The following is a 13,866-nucleotide window of genomic DNA, read 5'->3' as shown; positions in this document are numbered from 1 at the left end:
TTCAGTCCCTTCAACTTGATGAAATTTACAGCATGATGGGTATAAATTTTGAAGCTTTTACACATACTTTTTCTTGATGGTGATATTTAATCTAATGGGAGTTGCCAACAGTAATTGCATAATCTTCTATTAATTTTATGTCTTTTTTTTTTTTTTTTTTTTCCACCAATCACCACTGGAACATCATCAGTAGCTGTACCAGATATTGATAAAGGTTAAAGAAGATCACTTTAATGTATTTTTTTCATGATTTTGTACTAATTGAGAGATTTAATTGTGTCTCTCAATTGACCAAAGAAACCATTTCTTCAATGACATTATATTATCAATATCTCTAATGGAAATGGCAAGTTGAGCTGTATCTGCAGCATCACTGCTTTCATTTATTGCCAAAGTCTAAAATCTGAAATAAGCAGATTTACTCTTCAAATTTTTTGTGATAGATTTTCCTATTTTTTCAGTTCACCTGTCTAGAGTCTGCTGAGACAAACTGATTTTAGAAAAATCCACTTTTTTATCGTGACACATTTTAATCTTTTTGTACTCAGATTTTCTACCACATAAACAGCTTTTATACGAGTCCATTGAAGTTTTAGCATTTTTTAAAAGATTTTTTTTTTTTTTTTTTTTGAGGTGATAGACTCAATAGTTGTTGAAATCTTCAGCCGGTTGTGAACCTAAAATGTTCTGCTTACGTATTTTGGGAACTAACTTTTCTAAGAGAGATGATATTCTTATTTTTAAGAGTAAATGTTATTAATCAGGGTGGGGTTATTTTTGTTTTTTATATATGGATTACTTTCTGAAGACCCGTGTCTTACTTTAACCACCTACACAATACATTTATTGTAAGAATATTAATAGAGAAAGTGGAATTGCTTACCTAAAAGTTCAACAAAACTGAAAATTAGAAGTACTACATTTGGAAAACAATAGAAAATATCAGATAATGACATTTTCCATTTTATCTAAATGCAAGATGTAGAAAACTCCCATAGAAACAAGAAGTACTTTTAGACAAATTAAAATAAGTATTTTTCACATAAACAGCTTGCTCATTCTGGGAAAATAATTTTCAACTTATTTATTTATGAAGGACGGTTCCTGAATGGCTTGGAAGTTCATCAGAAGCCATCATGAATCACGAGCATTATACTTGGTAGTCAGAATTGAACATCCAGTTCATGAAAGAACTGTTAGTTGGAGAATTATTATATCCTTGTTTTGTTCATCAGCTCCATCTACACACATTCCTTCCTGCAGGAACACAATCTAGTCATGACAGTGATGGCTACCATCACACATAAATCTGACCTAGCTTGGAAATCTTTATTTTAACCTCATATAGTTGAGGGACAGGGAGAAGAAGAGACAGACAGAGAAACAGAGAAAAACAGAGAGAGAAAGAGAGAGATGCCACAGTTCACTATCATCAAGCTCTACCAAAACCATGAGTGTTTAACCTTCCCAAATGAATGAACAATGATGTTGTACTTATATGTAAGATCTGGTTGTTGAATATTCAGATATGCCGTACTGAACAGCAAAACTTTACTTCCTGTAACAGTAACATTTTGATATCTCTCAGTTGAAAGAAGGTTCCAGGGAGCATCAGATTTTTCTCTACTTTGGATTCAGAAAATTTCAAAAACAGTGAGTTAAGATCACATGGAGCATGTGATAAACTCCAACGCTTTTGGCTTCAGACCATTTTGACTCAGAGGCTCATGAAAGCTACTACAGGCCATAGATGAACTACAAAGCAAGTAAAATAGAAAACTGATGTACAATAATACATCTGCATTTATTGGATTTGAACTCAGAAGGGAACATTTCCAGCTGAAGAGGCTGTGACAATCAGAGAGCACATGAAATCTGGTTAACTTCATTTGGCAGAAAAAGTGAAGAATTACCTGTTTGTCCAGATTGTAGCGTCTTAGATAGATGCTGTTTCCAAAATTGCTCCTTGCCTTTATATTACAAGAAAGTTTTAGAAATTATGTTCATGATTTACAGTAATGCTTCCCTGTAGGGATATTACTCACTTCTAAGGTATCCTTGAAAAAAAATTTTAATCATCATTCTGCATATGGTTTTTTGAATTAACATTTTGTGCCAAGTATTGTGTGCTGGTAATTTATTTATATTTTTCCCATTCTGAATTTGAGGTTTTCTGTACTCGCGGAAATTATTTCTGCTCTGCTGCTTGCTTAAGAGATTTCATCATGCAGAAAAAATTATTTGGGTGCCACAAATGAGATTGGGTTTATGCCCTACATTGGCAGCTAATTCTTGAATTAGGCTGATTAAATTGTATTTCATCAAATAAAATACCTTCAGGATAAAATAGGGCTGTAATCTCTAAGAATGCAAAACAGAAAGTGCCTAGTGCATTCATCTGATAAACAGGCAAGTAATCGGCAGCTACCGTTAGAAAGTTTATAAAATCTATTTTCAAAAGTTTTTATTAAAATGAATTCAATGATTTGTAGATTAAAATGATATTTATATATATTTTTATATTGTTATAGGACTATACCAACACATAAAATAATAAAACTTTAAAGAATATAATTTCTGAGCATATAGGATACTAATGAATGGACACACTTCACTTTACTTTTGAAATTAAATGGATTCACAAAGGTGGGTCCTAGGAAAAAAAAACAAAAACAAACAAACAAATAAAAAACAATACTAGTGCTTAAGTGTGCATTAGAACTAAGTTTATTCTAGATATTTTATCAAATCTCTTGTTCAGTTTATGGGATTATTTATCTCTTTCCTGAGTCTGCTTTGTCTTTTACAATGAAAATATTAGTCAACTATTGCCTCAAAGGAATGAACTGGTTTGCAACTGTCTATTCCAAGTTTTAAAGAAATTTAGACAGATATTTTTCTGTTCTCCCACAGTTTTAACTGTAACTCTTAGATGATGGATTTTGTTTATTAGTAGAGTCACTGAGAACAGAATTTCTAATTTTCTCCTCCACTCTGTCCTATGGTAAATAAAAGCTGTAACACTAACATTAGTTAAATTCTGTTGTTCATATGACAAAATACTAAATTATTTCAAGCATGTAATTAATTTCTCACTTCATGTTTGGAAACAGGTGAGAATGAAGTATGTTACTTCTTAGGAATGCTTTTCTAAAATGAAGACAAAAAATTAGTAAAAATTTGGATCTGCAGAGCAATTTCAATCTGATCAGAACATTACTGTAGACTAGATTACTTAGTGGGATTCACCACAATAGCTTTGACTCAACTGAATTGTTATTATGTAGAACAAGATTTTTCCTGCACCATTCTGTTTGTTTTTCTTTCTGATCAACATGTGTCAGAGAGATTAATTAACAGACCTCAGGCCATTCTTCTCTACGTGCAGCCCTGAACTCTGAGAGGAAGTTGTTCCTGTACCCAGGTTGTCATACTGACTCTGGCTGAACACCATGGTCTGAATTAATCACCTTAAGTTCAAGCTCAGGTGCTGGTGACAGGGAGAATGAGCCTGAGGTTTGAGCTGCCCCTGCTGATAGGAACATTAATATGATCAAGTGAGAAAGGGCTTCTGACCTGACAATGAAGAGCCCTGCCCTACCCATTAGGATTGCTAGTAGGGGAAGCTGGCATAGCTTGTCCTGTTTATTGTAAGTGACTGATATGATAAAAATGGCAAAAATGAAAATGCTGCTCATAAAGGGTTCCCTTTTCTGCAGTATGTGGTTCACAAGAAAAGCTAGGTATAAACCTTGCCTTCGAAAGATCATCCTGCGGGTCAGACAAAATGTGACAAGGTACTGTAGGAAACAAATGAGAAAGAATTCAGCAATTACAGCAATTTTTTCTCATATGTTTGCATCTTGAAGCTTTTTCTTTTCTGTAAGAGAAGAGCTTCAGTCATCAGTAATTCATGCCGGACACCCATTGTGTCATCTATTGAAAATCTTTCTATTTTATATACTAAAAAATGCATTTTAAAATATACTGGATATTGAGATAGAAAGAACAGATTAACCCTTCTTATGTGGCTTTCAAAAGGAATGTATTTTGTACATTGAGAAAGAGAATGAATTAATCCATATGTCCAAATTTCATGTTCTCAGAAACTCAAGAGATGCCACATTTAACCTTTTTTCTGCTGAGACGATTATCTTTTCCTTCTCGATTTGTAACTATAGTTAGTCTATCAAGTTAAAAAATAAAATTAAAATAATAATAATAATAATAATAAAAATTAATAAAAATAATAAAAGTAGGATACTGGAAAAGAAAATACATATCAGCCATGAGAAAAAAAAAAAAAAAAAAAGCATAACTGTGTAACACACTGCATTTGAATGTGATTATGAATTTACCTTCCTTTGACTTCTGTTATCTATCTTCTTTGATACGTCTCAGGAATAAAAGGTGTAGCAGTCAGCAAAACTACAAAAGGAAAAAAAAATGACAAAAATTTAAACAGTTAAATGTGCTGCTAGAAAGCAGACACATTTGAAGTTTGACAAGCCTTTAAGGTGTCAAAAAGTGTAAATTCACTCTGTGTATGTATATGCACTGCCTAACTTGCAACACACAGGGACTTTCATTAACAAATACAGTTGCTAACTTAGCAAACTCTCTCCTTCAGAAAATTAAAATGTGACAGTGGGCTAATAATAATACTTGTGAGGATGACTCTAGATCAGGCTAAATTGGCTTTTTTGCTGCAAGGTACTGCTGTCAGCATGGTTCAAATATCAGAATAATGCAAATTCCTAAGCTGTTTTTATTTGTTGAGAATCTCATGAGAACAGTATGAATTGTTTTTATCTATTAGTTTTATAAAATAAATTGAGGGATAGCCCTCTGCCAACACCCTGTAAGGATCAACCATCCAGGGCATATTTAACTACAGGTATTATGTATTTAATTCAATTGGCAGGACATTGGCCCATGTGGAGTATTGGGCAACTTTATAATGCATCACCAATAGGAGGTGAGTAGTGATTTTTTTTCAGTTATCTTGTGCCTTAAGAAAAAGTGCTGTTAAATATCTTGCACGCAGTTCTGTTTATATAGTCACTGGCACATGGCATGTTTATATCAAGTGTGCATCATCAATAATTTACTCCTGGAAGTAATGTTGGAATGCAAGGAAAATCAATATCAGTTCAGACTTTGGTGTCTTCTTTGGATGCAACAGCTTAAGATAAATCTTCCAAAAATGATCATTCTGGGATATCCTCAGTCAATGATTCCAGATTTAGCAAGAGAACTCATCAAATAGATGATACCAAACACTAACTGCTTTTCTCACACTCGCAGGAACTGGGTTAGAAATGGGATTTAGTCCATTCTTGGTATTAGCTCCTTTCAGTTTCATTGTTTAAAATATTATTGATGCTACAGAGAAAGAACTTTTGATAAATAGAGTAGAAAAAGCTTCAATCAATAGTTATCTTACAGAAAGATACCTAGAATATAGAGAATCAATTGTCCCTTAGTGATGTGAGAATTCTGTTCTCCATCATTCAAAATATAACAACAATACCAGTGACAGCTGCCTCTGACACTTTAGATGCCAGATGATTCATACTCATCTGGAATGTTTCTATTATGAATTTATTTGTACATTTGCTGGAAAGGGTGCAGGTAACCATGCAACTGATGGTTGGAAGTGGGGTAGCAAAAGATTAAAAGTTACTCTTGGCTGCATAACATGGAATGTGTGCCATTCTGGGGAGTATTAATAAGTGGGCTATGTACTTACTTGCCCATCCCATCCATATTTCCTTCTATTTCTTTGTAAGTCTGCTTTTATAGAGAAAAAAATCCAGTGTTTTTTTTTTGTTGTTGTTTGTTTTTTTGTTTTGTTTTGTTTTGTTTTTTTTTTTATAGAGAACTATAACTTGAATGATGTGCTATTCTCTGTTCATGACAACAAGCATCAAGGATAAAAATGTCAAAATATTTTCAACTGTTTTTTAGAAACATCACTAGCAATGCCATGATAGGAGACAGTAGCTCACAATTTTTGGTGGCAAATAGATGTTTAATTAACATCTTTTCATCTTTGGATGTGTATGGAGGGAATGTCTGCTTTGGGTTGCTCATCTGCTTATGTTGGTTTTGTATTTGTTTGTGTAAAAATGATACAAACAAACTACCAGGGCCATAGGGTTTAACTGTGCTCTTTCTTGGTACTTATTTCAAATATTGAGAAAGCCATGGGTATATGTGCAGGTATGTGTGTTTCTCCTTCACTGCCGTCATTTGTTTGTTTGTTTCTCCCATCAAATAGTCAGAAGGTTAGCAGGGGAAATTAGGAAGATCACACATCAGTGAACAACCCTCAGAAAACAAAACACTATCCTAATTCTCAAGTGTGGCTGTGGAAATCTCATTTCATGACAACACAGGAAGAAAGTGAAGAGCCAGACCTCAAAAGAATTGTCATAATATGAAGGTAAGATGCTTCTTTTAATCTCTGAGTTGTATTTTCTAAACTCAATATTATAGTCCTCTTTACTGGTTAAAAATTTACAACATTAAGAACTAAATAAAGGCACAGATGAGTTGTTCTCATTTTTGCAGAATATTTATATTATATTATATATATATATATATATAAATTTAATATATAAATTTATAAATTTAAAAAATATAAATTTAATATAATTTTATATTATATATATAAATATATATATGATCTATTAGTAAACTACCTAGTGGTTCTTATTTAAACTTTATTTCAAAGTTGAATAAGGCTCATGTGCTTTTGGGGGGTATTTTTTTAAATTAGGAATTATGGGTCAGCTGTGGAGTATATTTTACAGTTATTGTTTTTAATTATTCTGTAGTAAGATTATTTTGAAAGTAAATGTATACTTGTTTATGTTTGAAAATTACTAGTAAAAAAACTTTCAAGTACCATAGAATGAAGATTAATCTTTCTTTACCAGAGAATCTTTCTAAACATGATCTCAGCAAATCACAGGTATAACACTCACTTAGGTTCCAGGTGACTTCGGTAATCATCATGCAACTGTACTTTCTAATTAATGTAACACATTTTTAATAATAATAATAATAATAACAACAACAACAACAACAACAACAACAACAACAACAACAATAATAATAATAATAATAATAATAATATATAAGCATGGATATTCAGTTAGTAATTTTTAATACCCAAATATCTATTGGATTTAACAGTCTTAAAAACATAACAGAACACTGGAAACAAATGAACTTCATGTGAGCAGAAAGCATGGTAAACTCTATCAGTTTGTAATTTTGAATAGATGCATATGGACAAAAATGTAAACACCTTGCTAAGGGATTAAAGATTCCATTGAATGCAAACAGTGTCTTTAAATCTATTTGTTACTCATGTCTTCTGAACTAGGGCAGCTCCATGAATTCCTTGTACTCCCAGTGCATGTGTATATATATATATATATATATATATATATATATATATATATATATATATATATATATATATATATATATATATATATATAATCCAGTGTTTTGGAGTATAAATTGATGTTCAATTGACTTTTTAGCCAATGAATCTACACACTAGGTTTATGCCTGAAGCATCTTACTTGAGGTTTCTGCTGTTTCTATGTACTGACTGTAAAAGAGAAAGGTCTTCACCAGCCTCACACAGCAAGTTCTGAATCAAATAGGCATCATTATATTTCTTCTTGTGAGAGAAAGCAAAGATCATTCTAATCTTAAATGATTTGATAAGGCTTGAACCTTTGGCTAAATGATGTGAGAAGATTATCTAGGATTTCCTTTGTGAGGGAACATTGTCTAATGAGTTGGTTATTGAATTAATCACAGTAGCATTTAGTACTGAAAACGGATTTAAACTGTGAGCTACTCAGATACAGCAGAGAATCACACTGCCATCTCAATGAAACATGTAGGTGACTTTAATAGTCAAATATTTTCTGATAGGATGTAAATTGGGAAAATGATTTCTTTCACTGCAGCAAAAACAAACAAACAAACAAACAAATAAGTAAATTAGAAGCTGGTAAGACCCTTTAAAAGTTTCTACTATTTTATCATTATAAAATTGGTTGAGCTTGGTGTTACAATGACAAAATATTTTTTCCCCACACCTCCATTCACAAGCAGTAGCTTACATAAGGAAATTTTGGAAAGTCTGAAAGATGCTAAACTTAATTTTAAATTATTTATGAATTCATTTCTGTTGCTGCCTTTAAAATAACATGCATAAGCAAGTGCTGTAAGTGTATGATCAGACTGCTTATATTGGCAGGTGATGCTCAGATGCAGAAACACAAGCCTGAAGGCACACTGGGTATTCTACTATGAGGCCCTGTGTAAGCCATTCAAAGCAGTAATTTGAATGTCACTAGTACACTGCATGAAGATTTAACCTACATTCACAGACATAAGTGACAGTTGTTTCAGGGCTGCCTGATTATAAGCACAGGTGGCTTGTATAGAGCAGAAATAGAAAGAAAAATGGTTCATTCCATTCTTCAGTGTTAGGTAGTTAATGAACTAAGGCCCAATGCCAGACCATATTTTAAAACAGCAGTTATTGTCTTTGAGCTTACGAAAAAACTCCAAAACACAACAACAAACTTACACAAAACCACTAATGCTGCAAATTTATTTTCCCTTATTTCTGTCAATACTCACTAATTTTTTAAAAAAATAAGAGCAAACAAAAGTCATTTTCCAGTAATTTCTTATGTCACATCATTTATTTCATTTAAAAACAGATAAAAAGCACATTTCTGTGTATTTATTTCATCATAGTTTCATAGTATCATAGTCTCATGCAGGTTGGAAGGGACCTTAGAGATCATCGAGTCCAACCCCCGGGATTCGAGCCCCCTATGTAGCAGAGCGGCACTTCTACCACTTGTGCCACAGGGGATTTGAACCCGGGCCTCCGGTGTTGCAATGTGGCATTCCTACCACTGCGCCACTGGGGCACAGTTATTGTCAGTTATTCCAGAGAGTAGTTAAAGAAATAATGAGTCATAGACTCACTGAAAGACAGCAGTATATATTTACAGGAATAACAAAAAAAGACTGATTTTTCCTCCTACCACAGCACTTCCTTCCCATGTTTTCTACTAGATCAAATCCCGAAGGTAAAAAGATTTTATTTTTTCAGGACTGAAGAAATGGGAACATGTCTGTCTTTTGAGAAGGAATTCAACTAGGAATCAGAAATTGTCCAAGAGCAATGGGGTCAAGACTCAGTATCATCATACAGACTCTCTCAGAGACATCTTTGCCAGCAGACCTTTCTCCTTTCATCTGACAGAATTAACAGAGGTATTTGAGCAGTCAGTTCCCAGCGATCACATTCAACACAGGAAGACAGTTATGCTACATCTTTTGTAAGTTTGCTAGCATTTTAAATGGTAGTGTTTAAGAGCTGAATATACAAAATCCTTGGGTTGATTTTAAATCTGAGACATTCAACATTGTTCCAGTTCTATTATACTGAAGGTTTAATGTCTGCATGAGTGGGAGCACAGATATTGTGGAAATCATTTACTTTAGGTCTTGGGACATTTCTTCGTCATGACACAGTATATTCCCTTCTGATTAAGATTTTCAAACAGCTAAAAAACCGGCTTTATAACTTAAAAATTAAATTCAAAATTTGGGCATCTGAAATATTTCTAACCATTTCAGTTTACAAGAACAGTTGCACTTTTGAAAATGCTGAAATATGTTATAACTAATGTTGAGAATTCTGCTATTTTCCACTCCCCACATTTATCAATTTTTGTGTAGTTTTAACAGGTATCTACAGAACTGGTGTTAATAAATAAATAAATAAGCATATGGAATTAACTAAAGGATAATTTTCTGTCTCTAGTTTTCAAACCTAAGCTTACAGATTCCTGTGATATTTGGCAGACATATAATTTCCTAGTACATCTTAAAGGTATTAAGAAGGAATTATCAGAATTACCACTTTCTACTAAATTCCAGTATATTTTCCTTTTAAAATTAAAATTATTGTGACCAAATTAATTTTTTAAAAAAGCTTTTTGCTTTTTGAAGGATCACTAATATTAACTATAGCCCTGAGGATGAAGTGCACCAAGCCATAAGGAATAAAAGTTGTCTTGCATTAAGAAGACTGCCCTGGAGAAAAGATGAATTATTCTGATTCACTCTGAATTAGTCAGATTCGAGTGCTTGTTGAATTGGGAAAAAAATGTAGCAGATTATATATTTGTGCACACAGTCTTCCTCCTACATGAAAACAAGGAGTTATATGTGTACATATTTTATGAAAGGCAGTGTTGGCATCCCTGGTCTAAGAAGATGCTGAAAAGGAAGGGTGGATATTTGGTTTTTTTTGACCACCAAATAAAAACTGCTCATGATGGGAGTGCTCTTAATTCTCAGATCCCTTCTTGTACACTGCATGCATTAGAAATATCTGAAATACTGCTATTTGAAGGTTAACATTTACTTTTTTAATATAGTGTGCTAAGAATAGCAAGTTAATTGGTCCCTGGAGCACAAAGGATTAAAGTTCACAAAGTCATAGTTCGAGAGAGAGAAGCCATGAGCAACTCTCTCCAAGATTCTCCGTTATGGGAGGCATGTAAAGCAACATAGTGCACAAATAGATTTGTTTCAGCTTGGAATGAACTTAACATGCATAATTTCTGGTTTAGTAGATGTGAAATGAATAAGGCAGAACAAATAGAAAGTGGAAAATTCTGAGGCTAGAAATTTAATTGGAGATATTTTGTTGTGATACCAGAAAATAGTTTTCTTAGCATTGGAATAATCTACCTCAGAAAACTAGGAACTGTTTATCAACCACTATATACATTTAGAGAAGGAGACCATTCAACTCCTGTGAGCATTCTGGGAGGGAGAGCGAGTTAGTTCACTTCTCAGCATGCTCCACATCACAATTTTTTATAATCCTGAGCCAAAGAACTGTATCACAACATAACTTTTGTTGGTGCTTAACTTTCATTCGAATCAAATCTGGAAGAGTGCTTGTTGGTGATATTTACTGGACCAATATATTCTATAAGGCACTATCATGGAGTTAAATTATTTATTCAATACTAGGTTCCTGACATAATTAATTTGTGAGAGAATTTAGAAGAAAAGAAAATGCAGGTGTGAAACACAGCAAAGATAAGGCACAATAAGGAATGTGGAAAAGAAAAAAATATTTATTTATTTATTTTCATTTTAAACACTCTTGTGGCAGTGTTTATTTCATAATGTGTGTCTAGGCAGTAATTTGTTCCATGTTGACTGTTTCACCTTGGATCATAACAAACATTTCCTACCCCAATGTAATAACTGGGTTGCAAACAGCTAAAATATGTTAGTTTGAGGAGTCTGAAATGTATGAACAAAGCTTGGAGTGTTAAAGATCCACTAGACCTTCATTGAACCATTACGAGGAAAAGCATAAGCATTCTGTCCTATCAGATGTAAATTTTATTTTATTTTATTTTATTTATTTTATTTTATTTTATTTTATTTTATTTTATTTTATTTTATTTTTATGAGCAAGAGATACTCCTATCTTATTGAGAGAGGATAGGAGGCATGTGACTCACTTCTATCACTGCAATTTTTATTTTTTCCTATTTGACAAAAACTCATAAATGCATTTTGTTAGTATGGTCAAGTTTCCCTCTTTATCCTCCAGAGCATATTAATTGTGAATGTGTTCCAGTAAGGAAGAGAAACTGTTCTCTCTGGCTTAGTCTAGAAATCCTTCCTCTGACCATATTTCTGCCACTACTCTCTACTGTTGTTTTTTTTTCAAAATTAGAGAACTACATGTATATTTACTTCCATTTTCATATTCTATACTTCATATTCAATATAATGTACGTTCTCTATAAAATGCTTCATTTTTTTTCTTTTTTCTTTTTGTGTTTTATATATGGGTCTCTTGCCTTAGTGTATAATGAAAATGAAGGCTGCGACATGATTCTTGTTCAGCCTGGAGAAGAGAAGGCTGCAGGATTATCTCATTACAGTTTTCCCGTAGCTAAAGGTAGCCTCCAAATAGGAGGGGAGTCAACTCTTGACAAGGGTAGACAATGGCAGAACAAGGGGAAATGTTTTTAAGTTGAAAGAATGAAGAATTAGGTTGGATATCAGGGGGAATTTCTTTGCCAAGAGAGTGGTGAGGTGCTGGAAAAGGCTGCGCAGAGAGGTTGTGGATGCTTCATCCCTGGAGGTGTTCAAAACCAGGTTAAATGGGGCCCTAGGCTCTGTGGTCTAGTATTAGATATGGAGATTGGTGGCTCTGCCTGCGGCAGGGTGGTTGGAGCTCAATGACCCTTGAAGTCCCTTCCAACCCAAGTCATTCTACAGTTCTATGTTTTTGAACAAATTAAAGATTTTATCTTTAGATTCTTCCTCCAATGTTTTCACAGTGATGTTTCAGTTTATTTCTCCTGTTCCTGACATAAATGACAGATGCCAAAAAAAGACAGATTATTAAAAGAACAGACAATAAAATTCATAAATACTTAAGGAAATGTAAAGAGCAGAATAGAGGGAAACTGATAGCTACAGGACTTTATTTTAATGATGTAAAATGCAGTTCAATAAGGACACTTTGACAGTTCCCTGGAAAACTTTTGTGAAGGACACAAAGGAAGGACATCTTCTGCTTTAGAGATCTAAAATTATCAATTTCTTCATAAGTTTGAAGAGACACCCAAACACCAAGAAAGTCCAGTCCTGTTAATTGCAGCTGTCAATACTATGATTTGGATTAAGTGAAACAACTTCTAGTACAAGTTTCAGACTATTACAGAAAGTCTTCTGGTGCTTCATAAAACAAATGTTTCAAATGCAGTGTCTGAACAGGCGTTTCTATCATCTATTATTAATATTCTCTATGGTTGAGAAGGTAGCACAGCTTGGCCATTCAATCTTCTTGTTACATGCTGAGACTTCTAGCCTGCGTGAAAATTCATACCCATGATGAAGATGGCCCTGGTGCTGTTCATGACAGTGGCAAGCAGAAATAGACTAAGATGACAGGTTATTTAATATAGCCTCCTGATTAGCCATCTGATGCACTTGCTATTGATATGATTTCAGTATGACTTCTGTAGGTTAGGGTCACTTTAGACAACTTCTGAGATGTAAAGCTTGCCTTTGTAGCAGTTTGCATCTTCTGTAACTACTCACACATAAAAATGAAAACAAAGAAAATGTAAAAGGCTGCCTCAAGTAGTAGGTATGGTAAAGAGAGGACAGTTGGACTAGATGATCTTATTCGTCCTTTCCAACCTTGTGATTCTATGATTCTATGTACTACTTTGCACAGATTGTATGTTATATCTTGACTCTCTTGGTTCACTGTACTGTGTATTTTTGTACACAACATTTCAATCACGTAATGGAAGAGAATAGGTGTGGGAATACAAGAAGGAATGTACAGAGCAGCAGCTGTGGAGCAAGATAAACAGCAAATAAGTGCTTCAGCTGATCCCAATTTTACTTGACATAAAATTAACTTTTAACTTGTTTATAAACAGCTTGAGAGAAAATAGCAAACTAGCGAGAAAAAACTTGGATGAGACTCTCAAGTTATGTACAATCCAGTCTATCTAGTCATTCGATTGCATGATTACAGCATTCATGCAGGATAAGGGAAATAGAGACTCACTTCCTCGGTAGGAAGTTTCAGAGATCTGAAACTCCATTTTCTGCTCCTAGAAAAGCCTATCTTCAGTGCTTTAAGCCAGTGAGTTTGTCTTCTCAGCTAGATATCTTTTAGTCTGGTCAGATTTGATAACTGAATACAGCCAGTGATAAACAATCTGCCCAGTATGGAAGACATTTACAACC

This window comes from Coturnix japonica, chromosome 2 (assembly GCF_054131305.1).
Source record: "Coturnix japonica strain WE chromosome 2, WE-NBRP24, whole genome shotgun sequence".
Classification (NCBI taxonomy): Eukaryota; Metazoa; Chordata; class Aves; order Galliformes; family Phasianidae; genus Coturnix; species Coturnix japonica.
This window is presented reverse-complemented; position numbering follows the sequence as displayed.